Below are 13423 nucleotides of genomic sequence, written 5' to 3' on the forward strand. Positions count from 1 at the left end.
TGGTTAAGTGTCTGCTTGACAATGGAGGAGACACAGGTTCAATCCCTGGTCTGGGAAGATTCCACATGCTGTGGGTCAACTCTATTTACCGAAGAGAAATAAAAACACATGTTCACACAAAGCTCCTACATGTGAGCTATGAATATTCATAGCTATGAATATTCAAATGAGCCAAAACTGGGGGAAATGTCCATCAACAGATGAATGGGTTAAATGAATTGTGGCACATTCAGTCCATGGAATGTTGTTCAGGGGTAAAACGAAATGAAATCCACAGGCTGTGGCTCCTGGGCACCATGATTACTGAGCCCATGCTCTAGTGTCCAAGAGCTGCGATTGCTGAAGCCTACACACTTTGGAGCTCATGCTCTGCAGCAAGAGGGGGCCACAACTAGAGAAGGCCTGAACATGGCAACAAAGACTCAGTGCAGCCAAGAATTAAAAAAAAAAAAAAATTATTGATCACAGCCAATACTGGGAAGCACTGGGAGGATGCATACACGAATAATTTGTTTGCTCTTTAGTAGTTTATAGAAAGATGATCAGATATAAATAAAAATAAGGAACACAAGTCCAAGGGATCCCATTCTTACAACTAGACTGGGCTCTAGAATCAGATAGACCCAGGCTTGAAAACTTGCCTCTATGACCCACTATCTGTATGACTTTAGGTAAAATATCCAACCTTCCTGAACCTCAGTGTTTTTCTCTATCATCTTCTGTATAATATACCTACTTTACACAAGTGTTTCAGAGGACTGAGTTAAGCAAAGTGCCCGGCACCATGTTTGGCCCTAAAGCAGACATTCGTTGAATGCGGTAGTTATTTTATTTGCGAGCCGTAGGCAAGGTCCCTTTGGTCTGTGTCCCCTCTGACGCTGTTTCCTCCTCTTCCTGGACACACAGCTAGACTACACTTGCTATTAAGATGTGCCCATGTGACAGAGTTCTAGCCAATGGGATGTGAGCAGACATCATCTGTTCACAAAATCCTCCCAAGAAGACCTCCCATCTCTTTCTCCTTTCTGTGGTTTGACAAACATAGTCACTTTGGGCTTTATGTGGTGAGATGGCAGAGCCATGAGATGGAAAGAGCTTGGGTTAATGAATCACTGTTTAGAAGAAGGTCACATGTCAATCAGGGACACCTGTTCTGGACTTCACATTAGTCCAAAATAAATTGTTCATGGGTTTGTTTATTACCCCAGCAAGTACTACCTTAAGAGATCAACAAAGGGTCCATTCTCATCCTCCACAGCCTCCAAGTCTCCCAGGATCTGTCCTTTTGCACCTGAGAAGCTCACACAGGGTCATACCCATTATGCCACACCTCCTCACACTCTGCACCCCCACTCAGGAGACACAGTTATGAAATGACAGAAGGACTCATGACTGAATTATGCATTCAGCATGTTGGAGACTTCCCCTGACCTAGGACTCCTGGGAACATATGAATATGATCTCAATCTAAAAAATTAAGATTCCAGTGAAAGATAACATTTTGGGGTTGGCAGGTTTCCAGAGGAAAACACTCTGAATGGGATGGCAAGGTACCTTGGAAACATATTCCCATGAAATCTACCTTCTCCCCTGTAATTAAACTCTCTTGCTCACAAATATCACTATGGCTGTCTTTTCAGGTTTCCATCAAGTCCCACCTCCTCCAGAAAAACATTCTTAACCATATGAGCCCCATAGCTTGCTCTTGCCTCTTTTTATTTTTGTTGCTTGCAACACTCATTTGACTATTGTTTTTTTACTCTTTTTTTTTAACTCTTTTTTAATCTTTTCTTAACTCTTTGAGGCAGAGAAAAATGATAGAATGAAATTGGAGAAAAAATGTCTCATGGAGAAATAAAAACACTGAAGCCGAGTTATTGTCCCAATCCTGTTATTTACCAGCTGTGTGACCTTGGGTAAGTCACCTCCTTCTCTGGACTTCAGGTTTCTCATCTGTAATATAAGGGACTAAAACCCAACCAACTGTTCTGTTTGCTTAAAACCACTAAATCTCCCTTTATGTTATTTTTTCTTTCACCAATCCTGTGTGTAAAATCAAACCACATTTGCTGATGGGAACAGTGGGAAGAGATTGAGATTTGAAGTCAGTTAGACCTAGACTGGGCTCTCAGCTCAACAGTTCATCAGCTATGTGACCTTAGGTAAATGACTTTCCATTTCTGACCCCGAGTGATGTTTTCTTCTCCCTCACCTTCGCTTTCCTCTTCCCCTCCCTCCTCCTACTCCTTTTGTCTTCTTTCTGATCTTTTTTATTTTTAAAATCAAAGTGAAAAAGTGAAAGAAATGTCCTGTTATAATTTTCACTCAATAAAATACATCCACTTAAACTATACAGTTGAATGAGTTTTGACAAATATATATACTTATGCAAAAACTCCCCAAGCATGATACAGAACATTTACATTAGCCCCCCAAATTCTCTCATACTCTTTTGCTATTAACCTCTCTACCCGCAGAAAACCACTGATTCTATTTCCAGTTTTGCCTTAAAATTTCATGTAAAGAAGGTAATATATGACGTACGGATATACTCTTTTGTCTAACTTCCTTCGTCAGCGTGATGTTTTCGAGATTCATCCATAATTGCATATTTCAGTAGTTCATTCCTTTTTATTGCCAAGTGGTATTCCTTTGTATTATTATGCCACAATCTATTTATTCATTTACCTGTAATCAAAGACATTTGGGTTACTTGCAATTTGGGGCTATTATGAATAGAGCTGCTATAAACATTCATATACAAAACTTTTTTAAGGACTACGTTTTTTTAAGTTTAAAAAAATTATTTATTTGGCTGCAGCAGGTCTTAGTTGCAGCATCCAGGTTCTTCAATCTTTACTGAGGCAAGCGAGATCTTTTTTTTTGTTCTGTCATGCAGGCTCCTTAGTTGTGACACGAGAGATCTCATTCTCTGACCAAGGATGGAACATGGGTCCCCTGCACTGGAGGCAAGGAATCTTAGCCACTGGACCATCAGAGAAGTCCCAAGACATTTTGTAGACATACATTTTTACTTATCTAGAAGTAGAGTTGCTGGGTCCTAAGTTAAGCATATGTTCAACTTTATAAGAAACTATCAAACTGTTCTCCAAAATATTTGTATGAACCACTTTACAATCCCATCAGCCGCGTATGAGGGTTCTGGTGGCTCAGCAACATCACTGGCACTTGCTGTTATGCCTGCTTAAATTACAGCTTTTCTGGTGAAAGCAGACAGATACATCTCATTGTGGTTTAATCTGCATCATTTCACCTGCTGCCTAATGATCCTGAGCATCTCCTCACAAGCTTGTTCATTGTTTGTATATCTTCCTGGGAAAACAGTCTGAACAAATCTTTCGCTTCTTTTTCCCTGACTTTTCTTATTATTGAGTTGATAGGTTTTTTGTTGTTTTTTTTTTACATATAATGGATACAGTTTCCTTGTCAGAAATATACATAAAAAATATTTTCCCCTCGTCTGCAACTTGCTTTGTCTTTAGAAGGTCAGAAGGTTTTTTTATCAATTAAGTTCAATGTAAAGTTTTTCTCTGGTGGTTAATTTTCCTTTTTAACTCTAAGAAAGCTTTCTCTTTCTTTCTTTTTTTAAAGTGACTTTAAAAGGCCTTTTTACTTATTTATGTGGTGGTGCCAGGTCTTCGTTGCAGTACCTGGGGTCTTCGATCTCCCTTGCAGCATGCAAGGATCTTTAGTGGGGCCATGTGGGATCTAGTTTCCTGACCAAGGATAGAATCTAAGTTCCCTGAGCTGGGAGCATGGAGTCTTAGCCACTGGACCACCAGAGAAGTTCCTAAGCAAGCTTTTTCTATCCCAAGTTCTCAAAGATTTTCTTCTACTTTCTTGCCAAGTTTTAGCATTTATAATTAGGTTTATGATCCACTTCAAATTAATTTTTTTTGTATGGTATGAGAGAAGGGTTGAAATTTATTTTTTACTTATGGATATCCAAGTTGGTTCTGCACCATTTTTTGAAAGACTGACTATCCTTTTACAGCACTTTCTTGGTAACCAATTGACCATATACATGTGGCTCTGTCCCTTAACTCTCTATTCTGTTGAGCTATATGTCTTAACATAATACCACACTGTTTTATTACTAAAGATTTATATATAGTTTATACTGTAGTATAATTTATACTATAGCTTTATAGTATTTAAAGTAAATATTAATATTGCAGTTAAAAGTACCCCTCTCCTGGGACTTCCCTGGTGGTTCAGTGGTTAAGACTGTGTGCTTTCAATGCAGGGGGCTCAGGTTTGATCCCTGATTGGAGAACTAAGGGTCTCACAAGCTGCACCACAAAGCCAAAAAGGTCCCCCTCTCCTGAATATTTTTGTGTTTTCTTTTCCTTGATTTTGTGCAATTTCACAATGATGTGACTCTTTTTTTAATGTTGACTCAATAACAGAATTACTGGTACAGAGGCTGAAGCCAGTACACTCGGCCGTGTACTGGCAAATTGTTCTGAATGGCTTCACTGGCTCTTGAATCTCTATATCCCCTCATTCCGGCTAACAGTTAACATTCCCCAGCTTTATAATTTTTACCAGTCTCGTTACAACCTGACATCTCCATGTTGTTTTTATTTTCAAAATATTTTTCTTGCTGTTTTTAAAAACAGCTCTATTGAAATAAAATTGACATACCATAGACTACACAGTGTAAATTGGATGTTTTGACATCTGTATACACCTGTGAATCCATCTTCACAAAGAGGTGATGAATCTTTCACTCCTAACCTTCCTTGTGCCCTTTTCGAGTCTGAGCTTTTTTATCTGCAAAATGCAGCTCCAGAGTGAGAAAATGTGATGTGAGCTTAATCTGTGGACTGGTGTATATAGTGAGCACTGGGAAAACAGAGCTAGTACTACTGCAACTATACAGCTAGACAATTAGGTGAGGAGATAGGCCCTGAAGCTACACTGCCTGGGTTCAAAGCCATTTCTGTTATTTGCTTGCTTGGACAGATTATTCAATGTCTCTATGAATTAACTTCCCCATCTGCAAAATGGGGATAGTAGTGTGACACCTACCTCAAAGGATTAAAAGAGTTAATATGTATGGGAAAAAACGTTTTTCTGTCATAAGTAAAAGAACAATTTTAGCTAGACTTTTTGAAATTTTGAAAAATATTCATTAGACCTTCTCTGACATATGGGGGTCTCAAACTCTAGCTTTGTAACCTCTGAACTAAAGTGGTCTTTCAGTGTCTGACAACTCCTGCAAATGTGATCCTATAAGTCTATGATTTATCTAAGTGATAATGGTAATTCTAGGAGTCACCACAAGAGGGACTAGGAATTAACTTCTACGGACTGTGAAGAACTCAATAATACTTTTTATCTACTGTGATGCTAGGAAAGATTGAGGACAGGAGGAGAAGAGGGTGACGAGGATGAGATGGTTGGATGGCATCACCAACTCAATGGACATGAGTCTGAGCAAATTCCAGGAGATAGTGAACGACAGGAAAGCCTGGCGTGCTGCAGTCCATGGGGTCGCAAAGAGTCAGACATGACTTAGCAACTGAACAACAACAATCTACCTACTTGGAAATATTGATAACAATATTGATATCTGAGGAACAAGCTCTTTCTTAGTACACACAGGGCTTCTGTAAGTGACTCATTGCTAGCGTTTTGTCCATCCTGAGTCTCTACACTGTAATGTACATGTGACCAAAAGGATTTATACACAGCCTTTTGGGAAATAATATGTTTAATATTAAGTAGCAGTTTTAATAACAACAGTAACCAACATTTATTGAACACACACTTTGTGTCAGTTCTAAGTGTTTTTCACTAACCTATCAAGTAAGGTGGGTATTCTTATTATCTTATTTCCCCATTTTAAAGATGATAAAATTGAGGCCCAGAGAGTTAGGAAACTGGAAAAAGATCACAAGTTATTAGAATGATACATAGTTATTCTAGGAGCATCCTGTAGGAGAGAAAAGAGCAAGCCTATTTTGATGAAGCGCTTTTTGTCTCTTACCTGCTCTTACTATTTATCTGACATTACTAAAAGTTATACAAACTGGCAAATGAATCCACCAGATGTGCAGATAAATGTCCAAAATAAAAGAGTTCCCACTAAACTCAGTCAGCCTATGATGCCGTCCTCACAAAGAGAAAAACATTGAATTTAGAGTCACAAGAGGCATCAAGATTTAGTGAAAAGGACACATCTTTGGAGTAAAAATAACTAGGTTCAGCTTCTGACTCTTCCGATGGCTGTGACCTTGGATAAATTACCTTGGCTTTCTAAGCCTGTTTATTCAGGTGTAAAAAAAAAATTATATACGTCATTCACAGAAAGTTGGTGAAGTATAAATAAACTAGCTTTGTAAGAGCACTTAACAGGTTCCGACATATAGGAAGAACTAAGGAAATGCTTAGTTGGATGCTTTGGGAAACTTAGAAGCAGAGTCTGAGACAACAATCTTAGTTAGGAGATTAATTAAGGAAGTCCTCCAAGAAGCCAGAAAGGGCCAAGGGGAAGCAAGGCAAAGAGGAGAAAGAAGCCAAGCAAAAAGGAGGTTTCAGGCAGTCCCAGAAAGGGTAGCTTAATCCCTTAGGGAACTCAAGAGTATAAATTCTACTGGAGACAGTCAACAGAGTTTGCAAATTCCCACCTCCAGTTAGTCATTTGCTAGAGGCTAGGGAAGAGAGAGGACGTCCTAGGCGCTGCTAGTAGTAAAGAACCCGCCTGCTAATTCAGGAAACAAAAGAGATGTGTGTTCCATCCCTGGGTCAGGAAGAGCCTCTGGAGTAGGGAACAGCAACCCACTCTAGTATTTTTGCCTGGAGAATCCCATGGATGGAGAAGCCTGGTGGGCTACAGTCCACAGGGTTGCAGAGTCTGACTCAACTGAGGTGACTTCACACAATCGCAAAGGGAAGAGGAAAGAATCAAAGCCATTCTAGTAGCCGGAGGACCATCCTCCTGGGAAGAGCTGCAGGTACTGGTTATTGGAAACAAAAGCAAACAGCACCTAAAAGAGGTGGGGAGGAACTGGTAAAAGATCTGAGAGGATTTGGGGAGAGCAAAAATAGTATCTACTACAGGGTTCGAGTTTTTTCCTTCCTTTTAGAAAACCTGGGTTCAAGTCCTTGCTTTGCCACTTATCAGAATCAAATGCCACATTATAATGAAAGCCCTTATGGAAATTAAAGTGTTAGATGTGGGAATTCCTTGGTGACCGAGTGGTTAGTATTCTGAGCTTTCACTGCCATGGCACAGGTACAATCCCTGGTTGGGGAACCAAGATCCCGCAAGCTGAGTGGTAGGGCCAAAATAAATAAATAACAAAATGTTTTAGGTGAATTCCTTATTGAGCAAGCATTTATAGAACTTCTAGTATAAACCAGACACAGTACTAGGTGCTGGGATATACAGCTTTAAAATTTTTTCATTTTGTTTATTTATTTTGGCTGCACTGGGTCTTTGTTGTTGCACGAGGGCTTTTTCTGATGCAGCGAGCGGGGGCTAATCTAGTTGCAGTGCGTGGGTTTCTCACTGTAGCCGCTTCTCGTGTGGAATACAAGTGCTGGGCCTCAGGCTTCAGTAGTTGTGGCAGATGGCCTTAGTTGCCAAGCAGCACGTGGAATCCTCCCAGACCAGGGATCAAAACTGCGTCCTCTGCACTGGCAGGCGGGTTCTCAAACACTGCATCACCAGGGAAGTCCGGGATCTACCCCTTGATTCAAGATTCATAAACAAGGAGCCCTAAATCCAGGGAGGGAGTCAGATAAGGAAACAGAAAATTACCTGACTCCGTGATGAATGATGCTATTATAGTATGGTGGGGAGGGGAGCCACTGGTACAAAGGAGGCTGTGGCCAGTTCTGTCGAAGGGCCAGGTGTCAGGAAAGGTGTCAAGAGGAGCTGATGCCTGAACTGAGTCCCAAAAGATGGAGAGGAGTTGTCAGGCAGATAGTGGGAAAAGGCATCCCTGGCAGTGGGAACAGCATGAGCAAAATCACAAACCGGTGAAATAGCCTGGAGTTTTAACTTAATTCCATAAGGCACTGGGAGCCTTTGAAAGATTCTGAGCTGGGGAATGGCTTCATCAACCTTCCTTTTATTTTTTTCTTTTCTTTTGACCCTGCCATGCAGCATGCAGAATCTTAGTTCCCCAACCAGGGATCAAACCCATGCCCCCTATAATGGAAGCGCAGAGTCTTAACCACTGGATTGCCAGGGAAATCCCAACCTTGCATTTTAGAATGATCACTCTGGGTGGCAGTAGTGTAAGAGACACTGCGAGGGAAGAGAGACTACACAAGATGGTCAGATGGGAAACAATTAAAGCGGCCAAAGAGCTTAAGGAAATTTGCCATTTATTTATCTCTTTGTGGCTCCTCTGGGTCTTTGTTGCTGCATGCAGGCTTTCTCTAGCTTCAGCGAGCAAGGGCTGCTCTCTACCTGTGTGGGCTTCTCGTTGCGGTGGCTTCTGTTGTAGAGCACAAGCTCTGGGCTTCAGTAATTCCATACCAAGGTCACAGGTGCAAGGCCTTGCACCAAGGCCACGGAAGTGGAGCCCAGAACCAAGGTCACCTCTGGTACTGACTGGGCCCCATTGTAACTGTTGCCAAAAGCCCTCTGATCTTTACCAGCCAGCTTCCTGACCCCACAAATAGTGAAAGCGTTAGTTGCTCAGACTTGTCTGACTCTTTGTGACCCCACAGACTGTAGCCCACCAGGCTCCTCTGTCCATTGGATTCTCCAGGCAAGAATGCTGGAGTGGGTTGCCATGCCCTCCTCCAGGGGTCCTTCCCGACCCAGAGATTGAACCCAGGTCTCCTGCATGACAGGCAGATTCTTTACCAGCTGAGCCACCACCAGAGTATTCTGACCCCATATTAGGCAAAAACGCCCACCCTGGGTGTACTCACCCTGTAATGTCCTAACTAATCACCTAGTGCCACCCTTCCAGCAGGAATTTTCTTTGTCTTGAGGCTATAAGAATTGGCTGTTGCTGCTGCTGCTGCTGCTGCTAAGTCTCTTCAGTCATGTCCAACTCTGTGCAACCCCATAGATGGCAGCCCACCAGGCTCCTCCGTCCCTGGGATTCTCCAGGCAAGAACACTGGAGTGGGTTGCCATTTCCTTCTCCAATGCATGAAAGAGAAAAGTGAAAGTGAAGTCGCTCAGTTGTGTCCGACTCTTAGCAACCCCGTGGACTGCAGCCTCCCAGGCTCCTCCGTCCATGGATTTTCCAGGCAAGAGTACTGGAGTGGGGTGCCATTGCCTTCTCCGAAGAATTGGCTACTAGCCCACAAAAGTGTCGGCTCTCCCTTGAGCCCGCCCACTGTTCTAACAGTGTCCTGTGGACTCTCCTGGTCTGTCAGGAGGTCAGCTTGCAGCACTCTCATTATCTCTGCTCTTTATTCTTAATAAACTCACTCCTCCCTGAAATACTGTGTCTGGAAATACTTTTCCTAGCTGTCCTCGGGCTGCCACGACAGTTGCATTGTGTGGGCTCTAGAATGAGGGCTCACTAGTTGTGGTGCAGGGACTCAGCTGCCCTGCGGCATGTGGGATCTTCTGGGATCGGGGATCGAACCTGTGTCCCCTGCATGGGCAGGAGGATTCTTAACAACTAGAACAACAGGGAAGTCCTTCATCTGCTCTTTTAATCTGTTTCGTTTTTATGTTGCACTTTAAGCACACCATCATGTCACGAATTTTTCATGTAAATAATTACAATAGCTTCAGAATAATCCACCAAGTAGATGATCCTAACCATTTGCTAGTTGCTGGACTTTTGAGTTGCTTCTGTAATTTTTTTTCAATATAAAATGATCATTATGATAAACATCTTTGCACACATGGCCTTTTCTGAATTTCAGATTCATCCTTTAGAAGAGGTTTCTAGGAGTGAAATGATTAGGTCAAGGTAAAGAAGGGTCTACAACTAGAAACAACAGTGCCAGCTGTCCTCCCATTTTGGGGATATTCCATCAGCCATTAGCTCTAACAATAGTAATAGAGAGCGATACTCTTTTTAAAAAGGAAGATTTTAAGATGTACTGAAACCCTTTATCAACTGAGGAACATTTTAGCTCGTCCAACCTGTTTCTCTGCTGTTGTTTCTCTTTTGAACAGCAGATGGCAGGATAATCCCACAACAGGTGGTCATGACAATTTAATTGCGAGAAGAAAATTGCTTCTTTTCCCACATGTATTTCTTTCCCGAGATAAACAGCATGTAGGGCATCTGCCTCTTTATTGGAAGTAAGATATGTAAGAAGGTGGGTTTCAGCAAGGAGTATAAGGTAGTCAGCCTAAGTTCTGAGCCTTAGGTTATGACACTCTGTGCAAAAACAAATTTCTCAGAAAGAAGCAAATGGAGGCTGAAAGCCGATTGTTAAAATTCCACATATTCTAGATTTCCCCAGTTAATAATCATAAAAAGTTTATAGCCAGAAAGTCACAGAGGCCCTTCTGTTGTAATCGTTAGAGCTTAGAGTCAGTGGGAACACCCTTCTCACCCAGGGGATTTTAAAAGCCAATCCCACCCCCTCCCCACAACCCTTTCCCCTAGCACTCATTTCCCATCCCTTCACAAAATTGCCAGGGTAATTGACTCTTAGATGAGATGAGTTTGACTTTCTACCCTGATTTTGTAACAGAAGTTCTTTTGGTGAGGTTCTTTGTTTGAAAATGCACAATAAAAATGGCTTTAGAATGACTTCAGAAGACTCTTTCTTTTTCTGGTGCCAACAACAGATTCCAAAGCAGCTATTATTCGAGGTGGGTGATAGGATCCCTTGAGACTGTTTAAGTATCGGTTTTCAAAGTGCTTAGGAACCTGAAATGTCCTGTATGGTATATTTGCAGCTGTATAATTGGCCAAGTGCTCCAGGGGTTATAAAGACTGCCTTCCTGTAGTTGGAATAGACAGATTTAGCCTCTTACTGAAATTGAAGGCTGCAATGGCGATAACAAATCTGATTCTAACTCTCCCATGTCACTGCTGCCCAAAGGTGCCTTTGTCTCCCAGGAGAAAGAGGTTGGAGGTAAGTGAATGGCCCTTCACCAGAGCCGTGTAGAAAACACTGTGAAGAAAAACTTTTGTCCTGAGACAGTATGTTTAGGGCTATTGCCTGTGAAGCAAACTTGCTTTGTTTACAGCCAACCTGCCTGAATGCAAATACGGTGAGGTGACTGGAACTGTGGAGAAGCAAACTGCTTTAAAAGCAGGCTTTCAGTGGGAAACTTTAAGCAGACAATGGCTTTTGTTTTTGTTTAGACATAATTCTCCAACCTGGCTTTTTTATTGCACTAACTGAAATAAATTTGGATAAACTTAAAGGGTTGCCTTGATGTCAGAAGAAAATGGATATTGTTTCTCCTGCATGCATTTGAATGGTCGTACATAATCCTAGCTACATCCAGATAAGAATACACCTCCTCCTATAGAAAGCTTTTCTGGAACAGAATATCACTGAGAGTGTTCACTTTGGAGCTTGATGGTTCCAGCCTATCTTACCAAAACTTTTAAAGAGTTTGCCCGCTCTTTCACTCTTCCACTGCAGTTAATACTTAAGTGTACTTAGTGGTGTTCTGAACTCCTTTTATTCCTCAAGGCTCCCTAGCATTTGATGAGACCTGTGCAGCAGGAGCTTTCATCATACCAAATCCAGGGTGGTGTTTAGTGGAGAAGGGGCCAGGAAAGGGGGTGGGGGAGAAGCCCGTGCTTTTTACTAAATCACTGGGAAACTAGTGGGCTCTTTTTAAGATTAAATATCTTTAAATATCAGGATCTCCGGTTATGAAGACATGGGTGAAATTGCTTCTCTCAGTCAAACCTGAGATGGAGGATGTAGGTGTCACATTCAAATCAGAGAGGTGCCTCTCAACAGGAAAGATTTAATCAGCTCTCCTTCCCAGGATCAGCTGCCAGGTTTGAACATTTACTTGTCTGTGTTCCAGGCAGGAGACACTGCTAATTATGGGAGCAATTCCCATGGATACAGAGAAGAATTGTCTGAGCTGAGATCAGGATGGGGCTAAGAGGAAAAAATACCCCCAACATTCTCAGGGAAATTCCAGAGTTGTCAAGGGACATGCCTCCTCGGCAGGAATGCCCCTATATCTGGCATTTGATTTGGAAACATCCTTTCCCTCACTTTCCTAACTCATGTGTTAAGAATCCCTTTGTTTGAGAAATGGAATTTAAAAAGTGATTTCTTTCATTCAAACATGTGATACAGTTATCTGGAAAAAAAAAAAACAAAACCCTGGGCTCTACCAAGAGTGATTTTCATAAATGACCATACCTGAAAAGAAGCAGACTTGGCCATCAGGGTAGCCAGAATGGCACAAGCATTTGCAATCGGTTGCCTTATCCTTGGCCAAGACACCACCAGATCCTTTCTGCTGTATGTAAAGCAAGCTGTGGCAAAACTTACCTATCTCGTGGTACAAAACCTAGACTCACAAGTGAGCTGAATTTATATTCTGCCCCTCTTCTTTCTCCATTATGCAGAGCACCTGCTCCTTGTCCCTCCCCCACTCCTCCAGCTGTCTGTCTGTCTCATTTGTGTCAATTAAGGATTCAATACTGCTTGATTTAATTGAATGACTTTCCCTGTATAGAATCCCAACCACAGATAGGGACCAACTATCACTCCCATCGCCCAGAATAAAAAACTCAGAAAAGCCAAAGCATGTAAGTGTGTCTTAAAAGAAAAGAGTGACATATGTGTAATATACATATTAAATAAATATGTCATATAATATTTTTAAAAAGAAACAAAGAAAAGAGGAAGGCACTCACTAAGCTTTGAAGTGAACCAGAGAAGGCAATGGGGGCAAGACTGGGCTCCTGGACTACCCAGTTATATCACTGGTAGCCTGCCAACTGGTAGTCAGCACTGCATAAACCAAGATCATTTGATCCACTCAATTTAGTTAAGGCTTTCAGAAGTTGTTGGGTTCCGTTTTTTTTTTTTTTAAGTTGTGCGGGGTCTTCGTTGCTGCACTCGAGCTTTCTCTAGTTGAGGCGAGCTGGGGCTCCTCTTTGTTGCAGGGCCGGCTTTCTCACCCCTGTGGCTCCTCTTGTTGCAAAGCCTTGACTCTAGGCTCACTGGCTTGGTAGTTGTGGTGCACGGGCTTAGTTGCCCAGAGGAATGTGGAATCTTCCCGAACCAGGAACCGAATCTGTGTCTCCTGCATTGGCAGGTGGATTCTTTACCACTGAGCCACTAGGGAAGTCCAGAAGCTGTTCTTAAGGCTTCGAAACCAAAGAATCAACTGGAAGAAATAAACCTCTGCATGACTTCCTAGTTTACAAAGTGCTTTCCCATCCTCAGGATAACGATTTTGTCTTTCTGTTCATTTAGTCATTGATCAAATAGGCTCTGTTCTTTAGTCATCTGCCTCTATTCATTGA

The sequence above is a fragment of the Oryx dammah genome, unplaced genomic scaffold (genome assembly GCF_014754425.2).
Source record: "Oryx dammah isolate SB20612 unplaced genomic scaffold, SCBI_Odam_1.1 HiC_scaffold_27, whole genome shotgun sequence".
Lineage (NCBI taxonomy): Eukaryota > Metazoa > Chordata > Mammalia > Artiodactyla > Bovidae > Oryx > Oryx dammah.